This window comes from Papio anubis, chromosome 3 (assembly GCF_008728515.1).
Source record: "Papio anubis isolate 15944 chromosome 3, Panubis1.0, whole genome shotgun sequence".
NCBI lineage: Eukaryota > Metazoa > Chordata > Mammalia > Primates > Cercopithecidae > Papio > Papio anubis.
The window spans coordinates 13,614,935-13,637,203 of record NC_044978.1 but is presented as its reverse complement, the minus strand read 5'-3'; the positions used below and the strand labels follow the sequence as shown (position 1 = coordinate 13,637,203).

Here is a 22,269-nt window from a genome sequence, read left to right as displayed (position 1 = left end):
AGAAATGTTTCTTGTGATTTTTCCCTCTTTGCTATTCTTATTTTCATTGTCTTAACTCAGATCATCAGCATCTTTTCACATGAACTACTGAATTTTTCTCCTAACAGACCATGCTCTTCATCTCCCTGCACCCCAAGTATCTCCAATGTTTCCCAGGTGTCTTTCTTGATGAAAAAGCACTGATTTTATAAACTTCAACCTCTTCCTTTGATTTAGAGGTTAAAGCCTAACCCATATATAGAAGTCTGCATCTTTCCCAATCTAGTTTTCTTATTTTTCTAGTATAGTCTTTTGCCAATTTCCATCTTCCTTCATATCTTTGGATTCACATCCCCAACTCTGGAGAAGGCAAAAACATCAAATTTAGTTACATCAGTCGTTCGTTTTCTCCCACTTTATGCTTTTGGCAATGCTGCTCCTGCTGCATAGTATACACTTTCCCCTTTTTTTATCAGGTGAAATTCTACCTATTTATAAGTTCCTGCTCAGATACTAATTGTATTGAAAAGTTTCCCTGAATACCTTGGAAGAAAAAGTTCTGCCTCCCTCATCTGAAGTCATCTCATAGCACTTTTATGTAACCCTATTTCAGTACTTAACACATTGAGTTATATTTAGCTGTTGCCCTTATACTTTCTCTGGTAGATTATGTGCTAATTTCTTTCTTTCTCTATCCATCTATCCATCAAGCATTTACTGAAGACCTGCTATTCATCAGACACTTTGTTAGAATATAGGGGACGGAGTTGTAAGAACTGAGTTTAGCTTTAACAAGTTTATTTTTTATATGGAAATCCAACATTTAAGTAAATTTTAATTTACAATATAGGATATTGAGTGCTGTGGTAGGTAGTCGTCTCTGCAGAGAATACTTTGGAAAAAAGAACTTTAAAATTTACTGCATAGGAGGGTAGGAATTAGGTCCAAGGACTTTCTCTGGTTGAGGTCGACCATTCGTTTATTAACTATTTAGAGTGGAGTAAAATTAATTATCGATAGATGTCATTAAATACACTTTATTTCGAGTATATGGAGGCTTATTCTCTCTCGTGTGTTGGATAAAGGCCACAGGTAGTGAAGATATTTCGGAGATGTGAAGAATCCAGTAGGAATGACAACACCCAGCATTTCCATTCAACCAGATCCCACGGGGAAAATGTCAGTTTTGTGAAGGCGGATATATTAACCACGTGCAACTCCATTAATATAAATAATCTTATCCACTGAGTTCTCCCACAGACCTTCTTGGGCCCAATCAGACAGTAATGAAGTGCAGGCGAGACAGCATTCTGTACTCACATTCCAGGCAATAGTTTAAGCCCCTCCTCTAGGTCCTCCAAGAAGGAGACAGGATGACTGACTTATTGTATATTTGACTCATTTTCCTAGAAAGTGCAGACTCGCTATAAAATGTGTTAGGTGGTGAGAACGCTGGTGGTTCACTGTTTTCCTGCACTTTCAGCCTCAATGCAAACCCTCTGCCCAAAGACTCGCTCCAGCACGGAGGAGCTGCGTCTTCAGCACACTTTCCCTGTTGCCAGGTAACCAACTCCCTCAGCCTAGTCTCCAGGGGTCACGAGCCGCTTCCGCCTCCCCCTCCAGGGTGCTCCAATCAGCGACCAGTGTGGCTGTCACGTGGGCATCCGGGGCAGACCCTGGAGAGCCCGGCTCGCTGCGCCTTACATCGTGGCTCCGCTCTGGGGCTTGCGGAGCCCGCTTCCCCGCCCCGCGGAGCCCGCGGGCCCGGCCGCCCCGCCCCCGGGAGCCCGGGCGGAGCAGGCCGGGAGGGCGGGGCGGGTCCGCGCGTTGGCGGTGCTAGCCCCGCAGCTGCGCCGGCCGACTTCAGCACCTTTCTCTGTCCGCCGCTACAGCCGCCTCCTCCTCCAGGTAAGAAGCCGGTGGGGCCGCAGAGATACGGCAAGCTCAGGCTTGAAGAGGGTGATGCTTGAACTGTCGCGGCGTCATGCGAGAGGGGCTCTGACCACCCTGTGGTCGCGGACCAGGGTGATGTACGTCCTGCAGGACTTTGCACACCATGGTGCCTAATGAGATAATCCCCTTGATTTTAGAGCCACACACCTGATTCTTACAAGGCACAGCAAACAGCGAATATTTATGTATCTAAACTACCATTGCAGTGTAAACTATGGACATTTCGAGGGACATTGTTTTATTTTTATGGCTATTAAGTATATGTCTAGAGCGTAGATTGCTGTTCTTATCCCTCCGCCGGCCAGACACTTCTGTATAGATCATTTACGGTAACCCTTTGAAGATGGTCTTATTAGTAGGGTTGTACTAAGAAAGGTTTGAGTAAAAAGGAAATGTATTCCAGAAAAAGCAAAACAAACAAACAAACAAACAAAAAAACGGTATTGGATGTAAGACATGTATACTATGTATTAAGTAGATCGTAAAATAGAATCTTTGCTGTCCTCCCCTCTCCAAAAACAGACTTGTTTTGCTTGCAAAGATTGAAAGGAACAAACAATTTAAGGAGACTTTTTTACTATATTAATTAAAAACAATTGATTTGAATGAAAAGTAATGAAAAGTCCAACCATGTATCAAAAATAAGTTATTTTGCATGTTAATATATACATATACGTACTATATATATTTAACAAGGGTTTGAAGAAAGATACTGCATTTCTGAATCTTTCATAAATATCCTTTAGAGAAAACTATCCAAAAACACAAGTTCCTTATAAAAGGGTACGAAACGGCCAAAGTCCAACAATGTGAGGTTATAGTTGCCATTCTTAGCACTGTAGTAACATTTCTGCGTTGTAAAAATTAGAAAATAAATGACAATGAATTTATGAGAATTAATACATTTGAAGTCCACAAGAGTTTAAGCATTAATTTATTTGTAGATTTATGCCTTATTATTACCCTGCTTGCCAGGAGCTGATGCTGGGCGGGTGGTGATTACAAACTCTTTGGAGAAAGCACTCTTACATCCTTTTGAGATTCTGCCTCACTGGCCTAAGTGTTCAAGAAAATGGATATAGTTATATCTAACTGTTTTGAAGGCAGACATCTGAGATAGGTGGTCTGAGAACCTTTCCCCTCCTATGATCTAAAATTAAATGTAGTTATTAAGTGCTTTTGAAAAGTTGTCAATTCATTAATATTTTGGGATACATCCTTTACTGGATTGTTTGGAGATTAATGTTACAAATGGTAGCTTTAGAGTTCCTGGAAAGTTTTAAAGCAATGACCTATTTCAAAGGGCATATATGGAAAGTAAAGCTCTTGAGTTCCACAAACTTTATGTAAAAATAACTGATTGAATGTTATTGTTTACATTACTCTGACTTTCTCTTGTGTTGATATTAATAGAACTGCTTAAAGAACTGTGGACATCTGAAGATGTTAAATATGCTTACTTGAAAGTTTTGCCATTCTTTATTCTTCTTATTTCTAATGATAAATAGTGGTGTTCTAAATATTTTTAAATTACTCATTAGTCACATAATAATCCCATAGATTAGAAAGCCATAAATTAATTTAGGTCAGAAAAACAGTGCTCCCAGTATAGGGAAGATTAGGGCTAGAGCGCTTTTGTTGTTACTGTTTTCTGTAGACTCTATCTTGTATCCTTTAGTCTGGGAAAGGAGGGGCAGGGCCAGTGGCAGGTTTTTAATTACTGGGAGAAGTTTAAGAACAGGTTTCTGTTTGTTTGTTTTATTGTTTTACCCTGATGGATACTAGAAGTCCAACATGAATGATTAGGTTGTCACTATTAATGAAATGTGTAAATTCTCCAGAGTACCTAATTTTGTTACCTAAATACTTTAATGAAGACTAACATGTAATTCTAACAGTTTTGAAGCATTCACGTTTTCGTCCTGTATTCCAGAATTTCTTTGAAATCTAACGTATGCAAGAAAGGTAACACTTGATCAGATTACTGAATTGTAATACTGAATACTTAGAGTTTACCCAGCCATTCATGATAATTACGTATATGCAAGCATCATTGCTTCTTTTGGTAACTGCTGAATTATCTCATTTTACATTTTGTATATCTGTTCCATTGAACAGATGGAAATATTAAAGTGAAGTCATGTATCTTCCAGTGTGTCTTCAGGAACAGAGATTTCATCAAAATTATATTAATTTATAGAAATCATATGAGGAGAGGCCGGGCGTGGTGGCTCATACCTGTAATCCCGGCACTTTGGGAGGCTGAGGCAGGTGGATCACCTGAGGTCAGGAGTTTGAGACCAGCCTGACCAACATGGTGAAACCCCATCTTTGTTAAAAATACAAAAATTAGCTGGGCGTGGTGACGCATGTATGTAATCTCAGCTACTTGGGAGGCTGAGGCATGAGAATCTCTTGAACCCAGGAGGCGGAGGTTGTAGTGAGCCGAAACTGTGCCCCTGCATGCCAGCCTGGGTGACAGAGCAAGACTCTGTCCAAAAAAAAAAAAAAAAAAAAAAGAGATGATACTGGAAGGGATTTCTTATTAATTCATGCTCCTTTTCTTTTGTATCAGAAACATATGAAACTCAAGATTTGATTGGTACTTTTCAATATCCAAGACTGTGCTTTATCCTGTTAAAAAAAATCGTGATTATTTTTTCATTGTTGATAAGACTATTCCTTGAGATTTGTGAGCAAGAAATTAGATATGGATACCTGAAGAGAATTTTAGAAATTCTCCCAAAGAATCTGTTCTATAAGGAAACAAAACCTAAAGAAAAGCATTTTTCTTATTTGAGTTTACTTATAATGTTCACTAAGGACTTGCAACTTTGGTAATAAAAATTGGTAGAAACACTATAAAATGATCCGCTTTGTATAGTAGAAGAAAAATTCCCATTATGATTAATTAGAAAGATTTGAAAAGTTCCCACTTAAAGCATGGGCTGTCACTTTAGAAGACACAGTTCAGGTTATTTTCATCTGATTTCAGTGACTAGACAGGTATCACTTCAGTGACTAGTCAGACATTTCAAATAGGCTAGATTTTGTAAGAAAAAAAAAGAACTTGATGTTGGAACCACAGCTGGCACATGCCTTCCAGATGTCACATTATCAGCTACCTGAGTAAAATAATTTTTGTATGTAATGATAGAAGTCTTACTTTTTATTGTGCTAAATGTACTTACAATGTGTAGTTCAGTAAACTTCTTATAAAATTCTATAATTCTACATTCTAATTTTAAAAATGCACCATAGAAATAGACAGTAATATAAATCTATAATTAAGATAATACAGGAGGTAATTTAACAATGTTATTTGCCATGATAAGGATGATTGATAATTGTCATGTTCAGATAAATTCTAGCAAAAGTGTAAGAAATAAATTTCCATATGTCAGTGAAGATATAACAGTCAATACTTGTTTTGTACATTCAGATGTTCTGAGATGGAGAACTCAAGGTAGAGGTCCTTAAATAATTTTTCTTGTGCTTAGGTTTGTTGTTTTCTTCTTCAAGATTCTTCATATGTATTTTTTTTAACTGTAAGCCTGTGCCAGTATCCCAGGCAGACTCATTCACAGCGATGTATAGTAAGTTCAATTTCATATCACGTACACAAAAAAACTTACTTTCAAATTGGAAAGTAGAAAATAATTTTTATTACACAAAGCACTCATGTTTAATGTGCTATTAAAAAAAAAACCTCTTCATTATCCAATACAAACAGCTCCACATGAAGTCTCAAAAAATGAATAGTTGGTTAATAAGAAATAGCTAACATTTAATTACGTTTGATTCTTTAAGATAAAATATTATGGGTGGCTTTTAATGAAACGAGTTATGGACCATTTTATTTTTAAGGTAAACAGGTTTGAAAGGGTCATTTCGGAATTTATGATAAGTTAAGACCAGTTACTCTAACACCGTTATTTTCTTAATGAGGACACTGAACACATAAAAATTATGTTTGCAAAATTTTTAAGGGAAAAACTGGCTTAGAACCTCGGACTGTGACACTCAGCTTTGTGCTCCCTCTCTAAAGAGCTACAGAATGGATCACCAACATGGTTTTCTCGTGTATTATATTTCTTCAAGTGACTAAGTCAGAAGTTTAAATAATTAAAGTCTAAATCATTTTCGCATGGTTAAAATAATTGTTGTAGTTAACAAACAATATGCACGTGTTTTGGTCTCATCATATAGAAAGTTTACTTAAAATACTAGTTAAAAATTATTTTTCCAATAGTTATATAATGTATTGGTTTGCTCATTAAAATAAGATTTGCTGCAAAGTCGTTTGTGATTTGAGATCTGGTTGCCTTAGAAATGTCTTATCCCAATGCACTCCATGGTACATAAGTAGCCATCACGCCTAAAATTAAATGTTAAGAATATTAGAAATAAGATGCTTTTGGAAGTTATATCTGAAGCCAAGATTATGGTTACCCTTAGGTACAACTGTAAGGTTGAATACGTTTGTTTTCTAGGCTTTCTCCCACTTTGGTACTAGATGCTACTTATAGCACTGTTACTCAAAGTGTACCTTGGACTAGCAGCATAAGCATCTCTTGGGACCTTGTTAGATATACATATCTTTAGGCCAGGTCCCTACCAGATCAGAATTTCTCAGGGAGGGGCTCAGGAATCTGTGTTTTAACAAGCCCCAAGTGATTCTTATGCAATGTGGAGTTTGAGAAGTACTGCTACAGAGTACTTTATGCCGTGCAGGTGAATGGTACATGAACATTACTGGCTCAACAGGCGATCAAGTCTCTTGGCAACTTGGTTGCCTCTTGAGATTGTAATGTTCATGTACTATTCTACTTCTGAAGCTTTACTTGGAAGTACCATAAACTACTAAGTAAATGAATTTATTCCTGAAAATATAATAGTGGATATGTTTCATTAAAATTTACATATCAATAGTGGCTTTTTGGGCATAATATCTCACCTTCAAAATTAATTCATTAGCTCATGTTTAAGGGAAATTTTATGTTGGCTAAGAGCATAGTATTTGACTTAGGCAGACTAATACGTAGATTACCAACCTATCAGATCTGTGCCTGCGCCCTGCCTTGGGTGATATAGCCCTTTAGTTAGCGAATTAAAATCAGACTTATTTCAGGTCTCTGTCAATATATTATGCATATATGGAAGATGGTTTTAGTTTAGTTACTTTATGTAGACCCTTTTTTCCCATTTTTTCACTTCTTTTTTCTTTTCTTTTTTCTTCTGAGACAGGGTCTCCTGCTGGAGTGCGGTGGTGCGATCATGGCTCACTGCAGCCTCGAACTCCCAGGCTCAATCAATCCCCCCATAGCAGCCTTCTGAGTAGTTGGGACTACAGGCACGTGCCACCACTCCTGGCTAATTTTTTTTTTTTTCTTTTTAATTTTTGTAGAGAAGACATCTCACTATGTTGCCCAGGCTGGTCTGGAACTCCTGGGCTCAAGCGATCCACCCAACTTGGTCTGCATGAGATTCTGTGCCTGGCCCTGTTTTTTGTTTGTTTGTTTGTTTTGATATTCAAACTTCTAAGTGTCCATTTGATTTTTTTTCCTGGTTTTCCCAAATTGACTTGCCAAAATAATTTTTAACACCTTTTCCCAGAACATGAATATGCCAGTATTAAGTGACTTTCTGCCATATGGGGAATCCTAAGTTTGATAGACAGAGAAGCATGAAGGCTCATCCTGCTTCAAAAACTCAACATGCAAAACCCAACTCACAAACCAGGTTAATTAGAAGAGGAGCGAGAGTCCTGGGGATTACATAGCAATTTATGGGAGAGGTCCTCAAGTCTTTTTTTTTTTTTTTTTTTTAATGAGCAGTGATTCTATTTATAAAAATAGGAGTATACTTTCTTGCCACGCCCTATTGAAGAAATAATCTTGTATCTTTTCTATGACAAATATTTACTTATTTCCTTTCATAGTGTTCTCTGAATGGAATATTTACTTCAAAAATTCCGAGTTTATACTTGAAAATATGTGATTTCTCCCTTTTCTTTTCTCTCTCTCTTTTTCTTTTTTTTTTGGAGACAGAGTCTCACTCTGTCGCCCAGACTAGAGTGCAATGGCACAATCTAGGCTCATTGCTACCTCCGCCTCCCGGATTCAAGCAATTCTCCAGCCCCAGCCTCCCAAGTACCTGTGATTACAGGCGCACGCCATTATGCCTGGATAATTTTTGTATTTTTAGTAGAGACGGGGTTTCACCATGTTGGTCAGAGTGGTCTCGAACTTCTGACCTCGGCCCGCCTTGGCCTCCCAAAGTGCTGGGATTACAGGCATGAGCCACCACGCCCGGCCTCTCCCTTTTCTATTATTCTTTGGATAACTCTCTCAGAATGGTCACATTGAAAGTATATGAATGAGCCTGTTGAAGTAGAGGTGGATTACTTCTTTGATCAAATCAAAAATTATTTCCATGTTGCAGCACAAAAGCTCTGTAATCCTCTAAGCATCTGGGTAAGTCTAGTTCCAGGATTCAAATCCATATAATTTTCATTTTCATGGCTAAAATGGAGGAAAGTATAAAAATAAGTATATGGAAATAGATAATAAAGGTAATTCCATTCATCTTTCCATATCTTTGGATCAGTGTCTTGCTCTTTTGATGTTCAGTGTTTGGTCTTACATATAACTTCTGTATTTTGTTGACCAAGATGGAATTCATACTGGTATAGTGGTCATTTTGTGAGCCCAAACTAGAACTGCCATAATGACCTTATTCTTCTCTACTTGCTACCTAATCCAGGATTTTAATGTAGGCTAATACTGTACTTGTGACCTATTTTGTCTTCTAAGCTTTTAAGAACATCATGATTTGACGTATATTGGGAATGCTTAGATAACACTGCCTGCCAAGCATGTAAAAGGTTAACTCAGAAATGCTCAGGCAAACTCAAGCATGTAAAAGGTAAACTAGACATTTAAGAGATTAATTTCAGTCAGTAGAAGATACCAGAGGCAGTTTTTCTGCCAACTCATCTTTATAGTCATTGAACTAGGCCAGTAGTTCTTAAGCCTTACTGTGCATTTAAATTGTCTGAGAGTGATATTGAAAAGCTCCACTCCAAGGTTCTCATTTATAAGAGTTGGGATGTGATTCACAATTCTGCATTTTTAGCAAGTGTCTGAGTCAATTCTGATGCGAAATACTTGAGAACCACACTTTGAGATACACTGATTAAGAGACTTTTGAAATCCTGTTTATCCTTAATAATGTATGATGCTATATATCACAATGATAATAATGCTCATTTAGAATTATGGATTCAGACAAGAAGAGCTCAAGTTAGTGGGCCAATGGATGATTTTTTAAAAATTCCTTTCAGTTTTCTGCATTTTCCAGATGTTTTCCAAAGAGTAAGCACCTATGGATTATATGAGAAGACATATTTTTTGCATAGCTCTGAGCATATAGTATATTTACATTTTAAACACTGATATTTCAACAACATGTTTTTAGGGTTTTATTTTTTAGTAATAAAGGCAATACATTTCCATTACAGAAAAATTACACAATTCAGAAGTGTATAAAAGTGAGTTTAACAAAACTACCTTGAATCTCTGCATCCTGGTATAACTCTGACCTTTGAATAGACATTTTTAGGTACTTTTATTGATTTTTTTTACGATTTTTCAGATATTCCCAGAAACACATCTCAGAGTCTTTATTTTTGTGCTCCCTCTTTTTAGCAAGCTTTTTTTCACCGGATGTCTTTATATTTTGCTTTCCTTGAAATGTCTGCTCGGTATCACCTTTGAGGTCTTCCTATGCTATCTTTTAAAAAAATTACAATGTGAGCTCTGTCTCCAGAACTCCTTTTCCCTTTTCACTCCATTATTTTTATTTTTCTCTATTCCACAAATTATCTTGAGAGATGTGTGTGTGTGTATATATGTGTGTGTGTGTGTGTATATGTGTGTGTATATATAACTCAAGATAATTGTGATATATATTACACATATACATATATATTTATATATATGTATAATTATTCATTTTGCTGATTTCCTTTTTTTTTTTTAATGACAGAGCCTCACTTTGTCATCCAGGCTAGAGTGCAGTGGCATGATCATAGCTCACTCCAGCCTCGATTTCCTGGGCTCATGTGGTCCTCACACCTCAGCCTCCTGAGTAGCTGGGACTAGAGGTACACGCACCACGCCTGGCTAATTTTTGTGTTTTTGTAGATATAGGTTCTTGCTGTGTTGCCCAGGCTGGGCTTGAACTCCTGGCCTCAAGTGATTCTCCAACCTTATCCTCCCCAAGCCTGGGATTAAATACACGAGCCGTCGTGCTAATTTTGTGATTCCCTGCTACAAGAATAAAAGCTCTGAGCATGCAGGATTTTTTTAATGCTTTTTTTTTTTTTTTTTCAGTTCTTGCCTAGCACATAGTTATTGCTCAATAATTATTTATTGAGTGAATGAGTAAATTGTGCAGTGATTACTGAAAGTTTAAAAAGTCAGTGAAATAATAAACTTCCCCGAATTTTACCATCTCAAAATAGCCAAATATTTACCTTGAACTGTATATTCTTTTAGCTTTTAATGTGTATGTGTATATATGTATATATTAATTTTTAAATGCAGAAATGTAACTCTGACATGCCTTTTAAATTAACTGTGTAGACTTTATGAAATGATTGATTTATAACTACTCTTTTCATATTAAGATGTTTTATGTATATGTTAATATTTTTCCAGTTTTTTCTTTCAATTTTATGATATATTTTAACAAAAATAGTAAAATTCAAGATTTCATTTCATAATTTTTGTAATTTTGTGTTTTTTTAATTATAAGATGACTGTGTCAATTTCTAACATTGTGAGTCGATTTTTCACTAAATATCAACCTTTGTTAAATGAGAAATTTACCATATCTTTGTTTTCTTCTATTCTTCTCCTCAGCTCTAGTACCTAGGAAAACAATATATGATTTTAAAGTTTTGATAATGAACATTTTAGGTTATCTGTCTTCTCTTTCAGTCATTACTTTGTCATTTGCATTTTCATAGCCATATTCCAGTTTCTTTGCTTAATGCATTTTAAAAATTACACTGACTTTCATATTTGAGCTGTTTGTTTTGATTCATTTTTAAAAAGACTGTAATTTTTTTCAAGTACTTTTTAAAGAAGAATCCATGTGTAAATTGCCCTCTAAATCTTCCCAGTATGAGAATGTCTTTCTGTTTGTTTTCCCTTCACATATGGATGATACTTTGGCAACTTATAGAAGAGTGAGATCAGCATTTTGGGAGGCTGAGACAGGAGGGTCACTTGAGGATAGTTCAAGATCAGCCTGGGCCACATAGCGACACCCTATGTCTACAAAAAAAGAAAAAGAAAAAGAAATGAGCCAGAAGTGTTAGTGTGTGCTGTAGTCTCATTTCGGGAGGCTGAAGCAAGAAGGTCACTTGAGCTCAGGAGTTTGAGGGGGTGTGCTATGATCGGGACACTGCACCCCAGCCTGAGTGATGCAGCAGGACCCGGTCTCAAAAAAGAGAAAAAATAAAAACCCGGAACACAATAGTTCTTCAGTTTAATAAAGTTATTATATCACTGAATTGGGAATTTGTGCAATGGTGAAAAATGATGCCAATCTGTTTTTTTCCACTTGTATGTACTATTTTTACAAAATTCTTAGTTGCTCATTAGAGTATAAAGAAATAAATTAGCCTTGAATTTGCCTTAATATACCTAGGTATGGATTGTTAACTGTATGCATACATACATACATATATATATTTAAGCAAAATATGTGTACCTATATATTTAAGCAAAATATGTATATTGCTTAAAACAAAAGCACTTTTGATCTGCCTAATTAGAGTCTTTTTTTAAACCCAGTAAATGAGTTGTCTTTGTTGTTGCTGTTTTTTTTTTTTTTTTTTTTGGCTACATCTCAAATTGTTGTTTTTGTTTCTGTAGTTTTTTTTACTTGTGCTTTAGCTTTTTCTAAAAATATTTTTAATATTTTAGTTTGAAGTTTCATTCCTTGTGTACTGTGTCTTTCAATTTCTCTCTAAATTTAAAAAAAAAGTCTATTTTCCAGTGTTTTGGAAGAGTTTTTTCACTTTGTTCTCTGAATCATTGTTATTTTTTTTTTTTTTTGCAATTTCAGTTCGGCTCTTTATTGTTCTTTAATGTAGATTTTTATTCTGCTATTGTCTTTTGTTTTTTTCATAATCATTATTTTAGCCATCTCATCCTGCAGCCTCTTTATCTTAGCTGATAGTATGCTCATTCCTACTCCTGAATGAGAGATGGCCCATATAGGCTGTTGATTACCAAAGTACAGAATGTGTAGGTTTCTGCAGGCCCCAAACATTTTCTTCTCAGATACTGGATCAGTTATATCACTATGTGATCAATGTCAAATCTCCTTCTTATATCAACATTGATAGAAATCTTATGTCAATATCCTAATCTAATAGGCATTGTCTAGCAGACTCTCTATTATCTAGTAGATTCTTTTTTCCTGAGATGGAATTTTCTCCTTTCTACATTGACTCAATCAATGGGGAAATACATGAAAAAAATAAAAATACTTTTTGCTTCCACTTATAATATATTGCTGAAGAGTTACATTTCCTTAGAGTGTAGTGCTATTGTCTTACCTCACTTTTTCTCCCAATTTTTTTTTTTTTTTTTTTTTTAATTAGGAGCCATAGTCACTGAGTAAATATAAGGGCGGGGGTCATGGACTGAGTGAAGAAGGACAGAAAAGGTACATGATGGAAATGAGAAAGGCAGTACTACAGCTCCGAGGCCATGCATGGTTTAATAGCTCTGTTACTTTCTGGTTGATATTGATCTTGTTTTTCTAAATTGGGGGCATTTGATGAGGCAATGACAATGTACATTTATACATATGTCCTGGGAGAAAGGCTTCTACAATTTCTAGCAGCATTGTGGATGGTCCACCTATGACACTATAGTTCCTTTCATATGGTACCTATGACGCCGATTATAGTACCTTAGTGTTTAGAGGAAATTCCTCCGAGATTAAAATGTTGTTGATGCTGAGACCTTATTTTATGTGTGACTGTGAGTTTTTTGGTGTATTTTTCCTGTGGTAAGTGCCAATTAGGGTTCTTCCAGCTGTAGGTAACAGAAAATACACTCACTTTACTAGCTCATGTAACTAAAAAAGAATCTAAGGATAGAGTTGGATGATTGTATGTATCATTCATAACTAGCTTCAGTGTTAAATTGATGTCATTGTGATTCAGCCCCTCTCTACTGTACTGGCTTTTTTCAAACTCCAGGTAGTAGCCTCAGGCAATTCTACATACCTCCTCATGATAGTGAGATAACTTATATCCTCTCTGATTTCAGACTCTCTGTGGTTTAGTCCACAGAATAGAAAGCTGCTTTTTCTAGTAGTGCCCATAAAAGTCCTAAATTTCAAGATTAAACACATTTGACCCAGGCAAACACTGATTGCTTTCTGTCACTAAATATTAGTTTACATTTTCTAGAACTTTCTATAAATAGAACGATACATTGTATACTCTTTTTGTCTGTATTATTCTCAGTATAATTATCTTGATATTTATGCGTTTGTTGCATGTATCACTAGTTCATTCCTTCTTATTGGTGCAGAATATTCCATTATATGAATACAGTCCTTTTTGAAATTCCTTTGCCTACTAATGGTTAGTGGGTTTTCAGTTTTGGCTATTAGAAATAAATCTGTTTGAACATTTATAAAAAATAAATAAATAAACACATTTGAGCTATTTTCCCATCACTGAACCATTAAAATGGCTAGGGAAATGATGAGTATAGACTGGAATCACCTGCTCCAGTTCAGGGACTGGAATTTTACCTAAACCTGGACTGAAGCAGAGGAGAGGGTCATCAAATACAAATGTAGTGATTGCACAAAGAAGGGAATGGAGGTGGTGGGGAGGCAAACAACAAATCTTCATTATGGTGTTTAAGTGGAAAGTGGGAAGAGATTCTGTCAGGATCTGCTAGAAATGCTATTTTAACCTGGAACACTTGTATGCCTCTATAGCACAGATGACTCAGGCACATTGAACTTACAAACAAAATAGAACTTTGAATCTTGAAACTTGTGGGAACAAAATTCCTCAACTGGAATATAAAAGTATAATAATTTTCAATTAAAATTGTATTTTGCTGCTTATCTCTCCAATTCTACTCATATTTTGATCTTTGTCATGGGCTTTCTGTCATTTTTTAATTAATTTATTTTGTTCATTGTAACATAGTTATATGTACTTATGGGGCACATATTTATGAGACGTGCAATATAGAGTAATCAAATCAGGATAGTATATCTGTCACCGCAAATATTTATCATGTCTTGTATTGGGAACATTCAAATATTTATCATGTCTTGTATTGGGAACTATTAACTGTAGTCTTCTTATAGTGCTTAGAACACTAGAACTTATTCCTTCTATATAGCTGTAATTTTGTACATTTAATCCGTCTTTTCTTATCTCACCTACGCTGCTACTCTTCGTGGCTTCTTATAAGCAGCATTCTACTCTTTAGTTGTGTGATACCAACTTTTTTAGCTTCTGCATAAGAGTGAGAACATGCACTATTTACCTTTCTGTTCTTGGCTTATTTCACTTAACATGTCTTCCAGGCTCATCTATGTTGCCATGAATGGCAGCTTTTTTTTTTTTTATGGCTGAATAATATTTCATTGTGTATATATACCACGTTTTCTTTATCCATTCATCTGTTGATGGACTTTAAGTTTGATCCCATATTTTGGCTATAGTGCTGCTGTGCTGCAGTAAACATGTGAGTGGAGATATCTTTTTGATGTACTGATTTCCTTTTGTAATGGGCTGTTTAATAAGTAAGTAGGTAATGAAATGTAAACTAGTAAGAAATGTATTAGAATTGGAAAAATAAAACCCAGTTTTTTATTAGCAGTACTGCAAATAGTCTCTATTAATGCTTTTAAATATTTACGCATAGTCTTTACTAAAATGTCAACATACACATACATACTCATACATTTCTCAAATGGAATGTCTCTATCACCAGAAGGAGATTCATATTAAATCAAATTAAGGAAACATCAGTTATTCTTTATACCTAGTTGTCTTCATCCATTTTCTGTTGCTTACAAAAGAATACCTGAAACTGGGTAACTTGTAAAGAAAATAAGTTTGTTTCTTACCACTATGGAGGCTAAGAAGTCCAAGATCAAGAGGGCACATCTGGTAAGAGCCTAAGAGCCTTCCTGCTGGTCGGGACTCTGAAGAGTCCAAAGGAAGTGCGGGAAATCACAAGGCAAGCGGGGTGAGTGTGCTAACATGCTTAACATGCTTGTTGAGGTCTCTTCATATTCTTATAATGCCACCACTTCCCCTCCCATGATAACATACTAATCCATTGAGCCACTAATTCATTAATCAATGAATGGATTAATTCGTTCACGAGGGCAGAACCCTCATGATCTAATCACTTTTTAAAGGCCCCACCTTTCAGTGCTGCCACATTGGGGATTAAGTTTCCAACACATGAAATTTAGGGGATGCAGTCAAACCATAGCAGCAGTCGTCAGTAGCTATTTACTGTAGTCAAATTGGTGGCCATTTACTGAATTAGAAAAAAATAACTAGGAGCATATTTTGTGGGAAACATCGTTAAGTTTTTTTAAATAACTTAAATGTGAGATTCTATTTAAAATCCATGTGGGGATGTTAAACAGGAAATTATAAATATGAATTATACACAAGATAAAAACATGGGGGTAAATTTATATGGTATTTAAATTTCTAAAACTGGATGGGATCACCGAGAGAACAGTGTGGAGAAGAGATCCAACGACTGATCCCTAGGACGTTCTAAAGTTTGGAGTTCAGAAAGATGATGAGGAATCAAAACAAAAAGATTTAAAAAAACGAATGGGGAGAAGGCACGAAGTAGTAGGGGAACCAAAAGAAAGCACTTTTCTAAAAGGCAAGTGAAAGAGATGTTTCAGGAGGGTGGATTCAACTGTGGTCCAACGTGGCAACTACTGCTGCTAAAGTAGCAAGTAAAATGAGGACTGATCTTTGACAAGTGGGGGTTTTACTAATTTTGCTAATTAACAACCTGTTTCTCAATCCTCAAATGCAGGATGGATACTTCAGTCTTAACTTTACTTGGCCTATCTGAAATATTTAACCTGCTTGAGAACTTTCTCCTTTGACATTCAGCATATTATTTTCTCTATTATTTTTATTTATTGTACCTCTGCTCAGTTGTCTTTTCAGCCTCTTTTTTGTTTCCTGTACTTATCCCTCAGACATTGGTGTTGCTCAAAATTGTATATGAAATGCTTATCCAGACTTCTGTATTTTAATTTTAGGAATCTCCACCTACGTGTCGCACTGACATTTTGCATTCAATATCTCTTTATAGAGCTTTACCCAGACCTGGTGCTCCTACTGAATTCTCTCTCTCAATGAATGGGCTAAGCTATTCAGTCAGGCAGAAGTCGACAAATCTTCCTTAAGTTCTCCCTCTCCCTTGCTTCCAGTTAGTTTATTAGTTCAACCCCTGTCCTTGTCATCTACTTGCATATGTTTTGCCACCATGTCCCCCAGAGGCCTTTTCAAAATAGTGTCAGGATGATATTAGTAAATCACAAAATGGGATTTTTGTGTGATTTAAAAATATCATTAGCATGTTGAAAATGTTTCAAAGACTCCCCAGCCCCTATAAAGTAAAATCCACAATTCTTACCACGATCTACATGACTTTCCATCCTTCTGTCTCTGCCTGTCTGTTCATTCTCGTGTTCCACTACTTCTCTTTATGTGCCATTATACTTTAGGCAGAGAAAAATAATTTCTGTCTCAAAGTTCCAGTCCCAACTTTTTTTTAATGCAGCCTTCTTGGCCACCTAGATCATAGGCACATTTTTCTTTATGTTCCTCCAAGTATGTGTTCATTCTGTATTATAGCAGCTATTGCATATTGTTTTATACGTTTATTTGTGTCTATTAGAAATGAAGTCGAGTGCAAATAAACAGAAAATCAGCAACTAAAACAGACTTCCTTTTTTTTCATATAACAAGAGGCCTGAAGATGGTACAACAATACCGTTAGAACGGCAACATCTCTGCAGTTTTCTTGGCCTTTCCTTCAGGGATGCAAGACAGCTGCTACAGCGACAGCATCACATCAGTGTTCCAGTCAGCAGGGCAGGAGAATAACACCATAGATTTCCACTTGTATCTCCTTAGCTGAAGCTGGATCAGATGCCCACACTTAGGCCTCTACTTGTCCAAGGATGATGAAATTACTATGACTGGCATAGACCAATCATCATTCTCCTTCTAGGAACAGGTAAACAGCCTTTCCTCCCTGAGATCAGTGTAATTCCACCTGTACCAAAAGAATGTGGGACTTTGTTGGCAGGGAAAGAGACAAGTGACAATGGTTGTTGGTAGATTAGACAACATATATGTCTGCTGTGTGTCTAGCTCTTCTGCTGTAAGTTTCTTGAAGCAGCTTTTTTTTCCTCCTTTGTTTACTTCTTGTTTATCTTTGTATCTTAAATAACTGGCTTTAGTTCCTGGCCATGATTTATACTATTTGCCAGCATGAATGAAATAAAATGATGCAACAAATATATATGGATTAATTTTTTCACTAAATAATATGTGATATTAATGAGATAAAAACATAGGCAAATAATACATTTAGTAAGGCAAATGACACCAATTCTGCTTATTATATTACTGTAGACAGTAGTGACTGAATTTTAATAACCATGTATGCTTGGGGTGATGAAACATGGTAATCATATTTAAAGACGAGAAATTAAGAAGGCTGTAAGTAATTGACATTATTGACTAATTGAGAATTCCACCTTGTAAAATATGATTTGAAAATAGGCAACCGAAGAGTCGAGTTGAGATTTGGCTGCATGACCGAGAAATGCAACATTATAGTGGCTTAAAAGTCCACGTTTTCCAGGATTGAGACATCTAACAGTTCCCATTCTACTATTCTTTGGTATAACCCTTGTCCTTACGATCCAAGATATTTGCTAATGTGTCAGCCTTCCTTTCCAAGTTCCAAATGGAAGAAAAAGGGTGAATCGAAAAAGGTATGCCTTTTCTCTTAATGCAAACAATAAATCCTAATGCTTTTTATTTTCGAAAATTTGTGGAAGTACAGTGTTTAAGTAACATACTTTCCATTTTAAAAATTATTTTCTCCAATGTTAGATTCATCTACATTTTACAAAATGCTTTTCATGGGATATTTTGAATTTATTTACTGTAAGTCTTAGGAAATAGCACAGATGAAGATGAATTTGAGATGGGGAAATATAGACTTATTCAAAAATATAGGTAATTTTGAATAGCTTATTATACTTTTTCTGCTGCATCAAGCCACTTTCATAAAAGAGTAAAATGTTTTTCTGTGAATTTTAATAAAGACTGTATTTATATTTCTTAGAAATAAAATGTACTTAAGAAACTGCTCAATAGATTTTCTTAGAAAACCCAAATAGATTAAATAGCAATTAACTTAGAACTCTATTTTTTACTCTAAAAATTAATAATATTTTATTCATGAGGCACTGTGGCATATGTGGGACATTTTAGACTTGTTATATTACCCTCATGCAAGTGATTTTTTAATGTTTAGACTAGAACAATTAGGGATTCTGGCTAGAAATTTTGGTTAAATTTTCAGGAGATGGAGGCTGAGTAATTCATTAAGAAGAATTCATTGACTATGATGATTATGATTCATACTACACAAACGTATCATCCAGAGGAAATTCTTCCCTTAGGTTGTTTTTATTTTTGTTTTTAAGCATAAATAGAACATTATCAGCACTCCCTACCACACCAAGGATACCACTAGCAGAATAGATGAATATTGTCCATTTTTGTGCTTTGTATTTATGGAATACAGTATTATTTTTATATCTGGCTTCTTTCATTATTTGTGAATTTCATCCATAGGGTTGCATATAGTTGTTACTTATTCATTTATTCTCATTATTATAAACTTTTCCACAGAGTATGAATATATTGTATTTGTCATTGTACTATTAAAGTATACTTGAGCAGTTTATACTTTATATATAGAAATGCTGTGAAATTCTAATACATGTCTTTTAACGAACATTACCCATTGCTGTTGGCTATACACTTAGGAGTGGAAATGCTGGTCATAGGGCATGTATTTGTTTGGCGTTAGAGGATTCGGCCAATGAGTTGTCCAAAGCAGTTGTTCCACACATTCCCCTGAGCAGTATATGAGTTTCAGTTACTCTGCATTGTCCCTAATCTGCTATTGTGCATTTTAGCCCTCTGTTGGGAGTGTAGCAGTACCTCTGCAGTTTTACTTTGTATTTCCCTTATGATAGTGATATTGAGCAACTTTTTATATGCTACTTAGTTATTTGGATGATCCAGGTTCTGAATTTATCTTCCCTTTTATACATTTTTCTATTGGTTTGCCAGTCTGTTTTGTTTTTGTTTTTGTTTTTCCTTGGTTGTAAGTATCCTGTGTTTATAGATGCTATAAATGTTTATAGGTCTATAAACATTTTCTCCCTTTTCACACTTTTAATGCTATCTTGATGAATGCAAATGTGTTAGTCTGTTTCGTGTTGCTATAAAGGAATGCCCAAGGCTAAGTAATCTATAAAGAAAACAGATTTATTAAGCTTATGATTCTAATGTCTGGAAAAGTTCAAGATTGAGCATTTGGTTAAGGTCTCAGGCTGCCTCCACTCATGGTGGAAGGTGAAAGGGAGCTGGTGTGTGCAAAGAACACGTAGCAAGAAAGGCAGCAAGGAGCTGGGAGTGCCAGTGTCTTTTTAACAACCAGCTTTCCTGGGAACTAGAGTGAGAACTCACCCTTTTCCTGAGAGAAGACATTAATCTATTCGTAAGAGAACTGCCCCTATGATACGAACACCTTTCCATTACATCCATCACACCTCCAACATTGTGATCAAATTTCAACATGAGGTTTGAGGGAGGACAAACATCCAAATTATACCAATAAGTTTGTAACCATAATATTGTCCTATATGTCAGTGTTTTCCCTTGTGATTGGCAGTTTTTGTGTCCTATTTAATGAGTCTTTTCCTATCCCTAAGATAAGATGTTATCATTAGTTTTCTTTTAAAGCTTTAATATTTTACCTTATGTATTTACTTTTACAATCGCCCTCTCTTTTTAAAATTATGTTAGCTTAGTGTCAAGATTTTATATATATATATGTGTGTGTGTGTATATATATGTATATATATGTATTCATGGAATACAGTATTATTTTTATATCTGGCTTCTTTAATTCTTTGTGAGTTTCATCCATAGGGTTGCATGTAGTTGTTGCTTATTCATTTATTCTCATTATTATAAACTTTTCCACACAGTATGAGCATACTGTATTTATCTGGGTATATCCATATATACATACATACATATATGTGTGTGTGTGTATATATATACATATATGTGTGTGTGTGTGTGTGTGTGTATATATATATATATACACACTCCACATACCCCCGTATTTCCATGAGGGTATTCAATTATGCAGAATCATTTACTGAAAGGTCTATTCTGTGCCCCACTGAATTATCACCTTCACCATAAATCACTTAATGGCATATGGAGAGATCTATCCTGGACTCATGCTCTTCAGTTTGTGTCAGTTTGTGTATCTTTGCATCACCACCACCCTGTCTTAATTAAGATAGCTTTATAATGGGTAGTATAAACATTAGGCTTGTTCGTATAAAACCTCAGTCTTTTTCAAGACTGTCTTAGCTATTCCTGGGCATTTACATTTTCATATGCATTTTAGAATTAACTTGGCATTTTTCATACAAAAAAATCTGCTAGGATTTTTTATTAAGACTGAATTAAATCTGAAGATTAATTTTGAGAGAATTTACATTTTCACAACATTTAATCTTCTAATTCATTAACTCGATGTATCTTTACTTTTTTGTTTAGGATTTTTATGTTTAATTTATGAGAGACATTGCTCTGTAGTTCCCTTCTTATAAGTCTTTTTCAGGTTTGGGGAAGATATAAAGAAGTGAGAAGTGATTTCTTTTACTATATTCTCAAAGAGTTTGTGTAACATTTCTTTTTGAAATATTTTAAATAATTCTCCAGTGAAACGATCTGGGCCGGGAAGATTGTGTGTGGGAAAAGTTTTACATGTAGACTTATATTCATATTCAGGCTAAATATTAGATTTTCTCATTCTTCGATTAACTTTGGTAACTTGTATTTCTTTTTGAAGAATGTGTGCATTCATCCAAGTTATCCAATATGTTGGTGTGAAGGTGGATATAATATTCTTTTTTTTTAATGTCAGTAAGTTCTACAGTGTTTTTTTTGTTTGTTTTTTTGTTTTATTCCTGAGAAGGATCTGATATGGATATTTGTATTTTTTCTGTATTTTTCTTGATCAATCTGTCTGCGAGTTGTTCTAAGGGAAGCAGTATTTGGTTTAGTTGATTACCTCTACTGTATGTTTGTGAACTATTTCATTGCTTTCACCTGTTTTTGGAATGATTTCCTTTTCTACATTTTTTTGGGCTTGATTTGCTTTTCTTTTTCCAATTTTTAAAGATAGAAACTTAAATCTTTGAATTTTCTTCCTTCTCCTTTTCTATTAGAAAAAGGTAAAATATAATTGATGCTATAATCCTCCCCCACTTAAGCATTGATCTAGCTGCAACCCACAAATTTCTATGTTTAGACTTTGCTATTTAGTGCTAAGTATTTTCTAACTTCCATTTTTTATTTCTTTTCTGATTCCAAGATTTAGAAATGCATTCTTTAATTTCTAGGTAGTTGTGGATTTTGTAGTTTTATTTATTGATTTCAGACTTAATTCTATCCTGATTTAAAAATACACTCTGAATGATTTCAGTGTTTTAAAGTTTGGTTAAATTTTCTTTATGACTCTATGCACGGTTTATTTTTATAAGCAGCCCACCCATGTTTATTTGAAAAGAATGTGAAGTCTATCATTATTGGGTACAGTATCATATATATGTCAATTGAGTCCTTTTCTGTATGTTGTTCAGATCCTATGGGGTTTTATCTATTTATTCTATCAGCTATTGAGATTTATTACTTAAAATCTCCCATTATGATTGTAGATTTACATAGTTTTCCTTTAATTGTGTCATTCTTTTTTTGTCATTCTTGCTGTATTTAATTGAAAACTGTGTATGTCATTTGGATGCAACCAGTTTTAGGATTATTATATATTTCAGTCTCATTGACCCCTTTATCTTTAAGCAATGTTCCTCTCTTTTTTGGTAATATTTCTT

The 22,269-nt window shown here is 35.2% G+C and overlaps 1 protein-coding gene across 12 annotated transcripts in view; it reads left to right on the top strand.

Annotated features, from left to right (window-relative positions):
• Positions 1–1,645: 1,645 nt before the first annotated feature.
• WDR17 (WD repeat domain 17) overlaps positions 1,646–22,269 on the top strand; it is a 118,308-nt gene continuing 97,684 nt past the window's right edge. For 5 of the 12 annotated variants that reach the window (XM_017959221.3, XM_031664163.1, XM_031664160.1 and 2 more), the window contains exon 1: positions 15,627–17,282. The gene's annotated coding sequence lies outside the window, so the exon portion shown is untranslated. Of the gene's footprint in view, positions 1,888–15,625; positions 17,283–22,269 lie in introns of those variants that run through there. The other 7 variants (XM_031664168.1, XM_031664167.1, XM_003899382.5 and 4 more) reach the window with 6 other exon arrangements.